Source organism: Solanum tuberosum, unplaced genomic scaffold (genome assembly GCF_000226075.1).
Source record: "Solanum tuberosum cultivar DM 1-3 516 R44 unplaced genomic scaffold, SolTub_3.0 scf00400, whole genome shotgun sequence".
In the NCBI taxonomy this organism is placed as follows: Eukaryota; Viridiplantae; Streptophyta; class Magnoliopsida; order Solanales; family Solanaceae; genus Solanum; species Solanum tuberosum.
The window spans coordinates 403027-409509 of record NW_006239330.1 but is presented as its reverse complement, the minus strand read 5'-3'; the positions used below and the strand labels follow the sequence as shown (position 1 = coordinate 409509).

At 29.1% G+C, this 6483-nt stretch overlaps 1 pseudogene; it reads left to right on the top strand.

Annotated features, from left to right (window-relative positions):
- The first annotated feature begins 1568 nt into the window (after positions 1 to 1568).
- LOC107057942 (aspartic protease inhibitor 10-like) lies at positions 1569 to 2853 on the top strand (annotated as a pseudogene).
- Positions 2854 to 6483: the final 3630 nt, after the last annotated feature.

Sequence of the window (6483 nt, the reverse complement as noted above, 5' to 3'; positions counted from 1 at the left end):
TTTTCTCGTTTTGTGTTAGATATATACATATCGAAAATATTTTTTACTTGTTGCCGCAAGAATTTTTTAAAAATAAATTTTTTATTTATGTTATATGCGGTACACAAGTAAAAAAAAAATTCTAAAAATATATGTACATATCTAACACAAAACGAGAAAACTAGTAAAAAAAAAAAAAAATTAGGAGCGGAGGGTTAAATAGGATGGGTAGAATTTTTATTTTTTTAAAAAATAAAATAATATCAATTTTTTTGGGAGAATGAGTGGGTGGTTTGGGGTGGGGGAGAGGGTGAAGTATGAATTTTTTAAAAATATTTTTTACAAGATTTTTTTTTTTAAAAAAAAGGACGGGGAATTGTCCGGGGGGAGGGGATACGGAGGTGAGGTGGTGGAGTGGGGTAAGAAAAATAATTTAAATTTTATTTTTTTAAAAATATTATTTTTGGGATAGTAATACTTTAATCTTTAATTAATATTAATAGTTTATTATTTAATTTTTGTCAAGGTGGAATATTTTATCCATGTGAAATGTCATGTGTCAAGGTTTTTCAAATAAAAGAGAGCGCATCACACACACCACTGAAGTGTGTATCTCAAACTAATAAGTGATAGTTTAGGTATAAAACTCACCCTCACTCTCAATAGTTTAGGTATGAAACTCAAAAAAAAGGGATAGTTTAGGTGTGTTTTTGACATTTATCTCTAATCGCAAAGGAAACGAGGTAAGTTAAAAGAAATCAAATTTGAAGGGTGATTTTTGTAAGTATTGCTTTATTTTTCTCTCTTTTTTTTCTAGCTATAATGACTCTGTAGATAAACTCTCTGACTTAACGAGGTTTATTTTATAAAAGAAAATATATTTCATCTGGTCCAATTTGTGGAACAGTTCGGATTTTGAAAGTCAAAAAGTTTAATTTTGACCGTACATTTAAACATGAAATTTTAAAAAATAAAATATACATATTCCAACACTATATAAAAAGTACGTATAGGTCACAATATTTAATAATTCAAGAATATAGGAAAGAGTTTACGAACAAAGATATACTAATTTGAATTTTTGAAATTAAAGAAGTGCAACACAAAATGAGGTGAAGAAAAATAAGTAATGTTTGGTAAGGAATTTATTATAATTGAATGACCATTTAAATAATTATGTTTGGTAAAGAATTTATTATAATTGAATGACCATTTAAATAATTTACTTGTAATAACGACCATAAAGGAGGTAGAGATTTATGTAATTATTGCTTTAGTTTTTTTTTTTGCAGTTTTTTTGCAGTTTTTTTTTATAGCTATAATGACTCTTAGTTAAACTAGTACTAACGTACTATGACTTGAGGGTTTTATTGATACAAGATAGTAACACATTCGTCAGGGCGAATGCTTTGTCGGTGGGATTTTTTGACGTGAATTCGAATTTAATTAAACTAGTCCTATATGGATATTGTCACCGGATGAAAAATAAAATTAATTTACTTGGAATAAGGACCACGGTAAAGAAGAATATTTATGTTTATGTTTAAAAACATGGCAAGGAATTTGAGAGTCAATATACACAATCAAACATGATGAGGACGAAGTGTTTATTTTTGTTATGACTGTGTTTGGTTCCCTATGTGGTGTTTTCATCAACTTTCACTTCCCAAAATCCCATTGACCTACCCAGTGCTCCGGTACTAGACACGAACGGTAAAGAAGTTGATCCTCGTTCGAGTTATCATATGGTTTACACTAATTGGGGTTCCTATGGTGGTGATATATACTTAGATTACTCCCAGGTTCAATTGCCCGGCCTTGTCCAGACGGCGTGTTCCGTTACGGTCAGGTTGGACCTAAGGGTATAGGCATAGGGGTGGCAGAATGGGTAATTAATATGAGTATTCGCTCATATTTACTCATTTTAAATGAATTGGGTATCCAACTCATTTAAAAATGGGTAAAAACGAGTAATACCTATATTACCCATTTAAAAGTGGGTAGTTAAATGGATAAAATGGGTAAAAAGATATGCCTTCACACAATGGATAAAATGTGTAAAAAGTTATTCATTAACAAAAAAAAAAAAAAAAAGTGATAAAGGGTGGGGTAGTAAGAAAGTCTTTTTTTTAAAAAAAAAATCTATATGAAAATGAAACTTTTTTTTACATTTTTTTTGGGATAGGGGGTAGGGGGTGGAGTGAAGTAATAAAAAAGCTTTAATTTTTTTTTTTGTTTTTAAAGCTTTTAACAAGATTTCTATTATAATATGGGTAAATATGATTATCCATTGGGTAACTCATTTTTACCCATTTAAAATGTGAGTCTAGTCGAGTAACTTATCCATTTTTATTTAACTCGTTTTTTGATCGACTCATATTCGATTCGACTAGCCGTCAGATTGATTACACCTAGTCATGGTGTGTATGAAGAGCAAGAGATCAACAACCAATTCGTCATTTCGAATGTAGAAAAGTGTGGTAACTATACAATTTGGAAAGTGGGACCTTACAATAGAGAAGCACGGTTGAAGACGGGCCAACAAGATAGCAAGTCATGTTTCAAGATTGTGAAATCACCACGATTATTGGGTTACGAATTAATTACTTGCGATGGTGCATTAGTGGGTACTATGGGCCAGCGTGTGGCCCTTGTGGGTAACTTCTCACTTCATTTCGACTTTGAGAAAGTCCAGGACTAGTTAACAATTAATGCTACATCTATCTCTATGTTTTAAAATAAACTCCTACTAAGTATGTGTATATATTTAGTATGGCTTTCCTAATAAATTCTGTTTTTCCTTCTCCTTCACTACCTATTTCAAGCCTTTGTGCGTACAAAATAAATAAAGAAATACTATGTTGAAAAAGACTATATCAGGTGTGTGAACAAAATCCTACATGAAAAGTAACAAATAAGAAACAAGTTACATAATATGTTGGAGTGGTGCGATATGGATTTAATTAGGAGGTATAAATTCCTTAAAGGATAAATATTTCTCTAGCAAAGTCGGATTATCAAAATTTATGTGCTTTCATTTAACCCACAACAAACTTGGACAGATCTAGGGATCACTACACAATATGATTGTTTGTAATAAATTTAACCAAAAATAAAATTAAAAAAATAAGAACATCTTATTAAATAGTGTAGTACAATTTTATTGCTCTCTTGAAGTTTTTCTCTGAATTTTTCCATAATCCAGAGTGGTTAGTGGTGTATTTTTCAAACTAGGATTATGTATATTTTTTTGTGATGTATTTGATAGCTAGGAAAGACAGACAGTGATTTTGATAAAGACAATATTTGATGCAACTATGACATTTAACTTTGGGTGTGCACAAGTAGGCACTCAAACTTGTAAAAAATTGAACAAATAGACACATTTGTCCTAAATGACACCCTACGTGGCAATTTTGTGTCCAACATGGCGTTCTACCTGTATTATGACATAGGACACGTGTGTCTACTTGTTCAATTTTATATAAGTTTAAGTGTCTACTTGTGCACATTCAAAGTTGGAGGGCATAGTTATCCGCTGAAGCCAAGTTAAGGGTCATGTTTATGTATTATGTCATTTTTTTGTGATGTATTTGAAGGCTAGGAAGGACAGACGGTGACTTTGATAAAGACAATATTTGATGTCTTGCTCTTTTTGTGAATATTCTATGAATTTACGAGATATATTGAGATGCCTCTTAAAAGAAATATATATTATATATAAACTACAATTTAAAATAAATTAGTCACCAAAAATCCTAACTAAAACTAAACTTATCTTGTAATATCCCACAAAATTTCAATGTATACAATGAGGAAAGATGCATGAAAAATTTTCCTCATCTTCTGTGTGTGTTTTATCGTATCTGTTTATGAGAGAGGAAATGCTAACAATTGAATCATATGATGTAAAATTGTAAATAATTGTTTGTCTCTATACGAGAAAGAAAATTAACGTACTACCATTCATAGAAATATTTGTATTTAATGTTCAATATGTAAGTAATTTTGGTGTAAATCAATCATAGATCAAATAACTAATTACTAACTAGGTTGAAAGAAAAGAAAAACGCGAGACAATAGTGAAGAATAATTGGTACTAGCCATGTTTTTCATCTATTAAAACGAGAGGTAATATCTTAAAAGGTCATTGAACTATGAGAATTTATCAAGTAAAGTCATTGAAATTTATTTTATATCAATAAAATCACTCAACTTAAAGTTTTTATCTTCAAAAATCACTCAACTACTTTTTTCATTAAAATAAATTTAATAAGACAAAATAAGATACTTTATAGGTCATGTAAAACTCCACAAATAAATAAAATTTCAAAAATCATATTATGCTTTTTCTCTTTTTTTTTTTAAAATTTATCCTCAAAATAAATTTAACATGACATATAAATTATTTTACATATCACATAAATATGAATTTCAGAAGTCAAAATTTTATATTCAACCTCCGAATAAACCCGTATTTCCCACGTTGCTTCAATTTTCATTTTCTAGATTTTGTGCCACTATTCGTAAAAGGTTTTTTTTTTTTGTTTGCTGAAATAATCATTATCTATTGGTTACTTTGGTTAGATACTCCAGAGTCCAGTCTCCATATACAAATATATTAATATAAATAAATGAGTAATAGTGTATAAATCAAAACATTTAATGAGTAATAATGTGCGGTTTTTCTTTTCAATTCCTTGATGTGATTTATAAAATTTCATTACATTTATGTTGTTAGGCGCTAGCTGGTTGTAATATGATTGTGGATCTCTTATGAATATGTATTTTACACCCAAAATTTAATTATTTTCATTTGTGGTTGGACAAGGAACTGAATCATTGATAAACAGGATAAAATGGTTTTTAAAAACATTATTTATTTAGGGGGTTCATGTTTATATAGCCTAAAATATAATTTATTTTGTTATATTAAATTTATTTTAATGATAAACGTAGTTGAGTGATTTTTATAGATAAATGTCTTAAGTTGAGTGATTTTATTGATATAAAACTAAGTTTAATGACTTTGCTAGATAAATTCACATACTTCAGTGACCTTTTAAGATATTAACTCATTAAAACGATAATAATTTTTAAATCAGTGAATTTTTAAATTTCTTCGAAGGTATAGTGATAGGAGCAATAATTCAGTAATTAATCATCACAAATTAACTTTATGTGATCATAAGAAAGAGTCACCATCTACTTTTGTATATTGCTTCGGTAAGTCCTATTTCCTGTCTTTTTCATATCGTTAATATGCAAATCAATCACGCTTTGTGACTATTCTCCTATGGGAAAACGATAAAAAAAATTACACATTAGGGGTTACTCCCTCTAACTCAATATAAATGAATTGTTGGCATTATTTTATATTGACAAATTATTACTCTCTGATTTATGGATTTAAATATTTTTTTAAGGCTGTCATTGTTGGAAAACAATATATATATATATATATATATATAGCGGAAGCATACTATAATCATATTGCTTTTATGAATAATAGATAATCAATATGTTTATGCGAGAACACTTATAATCATGCTAGAACACATAAATTTTTTGAATTTTAATTCAAGAATTACCTCTTGAAACGAGAGCAGTGTGGGCAAATATCCACAAGCTAACTGACCAACTCCACAAATTAAATAGCAATTCTACGGTCTTCTACAGTGATGCCAAGTTCACATCCGAACTCTCTCAATACTTGGGTGGGCAGTATCGTATAGAAAACTAATTCTCTTTCTAGGTTAGAAGAACCCCTACTTGTAGAGATTTCTTCCCAGTCAAAAAGGGAGAAGAAACGCCACATTATTTTTGAAAAATCTAGAAACACATATTACTCTTCCCTTTTCGTCTAGAAAATAGGATTCTGAGTTCTAGTTAAATATAGGCACTGTAGGGACAACGAAATTAATTATTGATGCTTCCTAATATGGAAATAATTCCAAATAATTAATTTGAATTATTCATACCATAATAAATTACAAATCATTCCACTGTAAATTTGTAATTGCACTCCTCTATTTATATTTTGAAATTCCCCATTAAACACTTATGTAATTCCATATGTTAAGATTACAGTACCAATCAATAAATTAAATTACTGATGAATTTAATTCAATGATTAATTTCCTTTAGAGCATTGCTTAACTTATTTCATGCGTCGTATTGATAAATTCACTTGCAAGGTTTGACACGATAAAAAGTTATAAGCTTCTCAAAAAGGCATATCATCAATCTCTATATCGAGACGTGGATTCTATAAACTAACTTATTATGTCACCAATATATATTATTATCATCCAATCTACCAGGCATATTGACCTATCTCAAATTTCACCTTTTAATAAATCAAAATGATAACTAATATATACAAATCATAATAGTTATATCAAGATTAAGAATATAAGTGTATTTAACAATTTAGAGAAAATGTTTTTGTCAGTCAGTCTAAAGCAACTATCTCTACTCGGTCCTGTTCAATTCATACAAAAT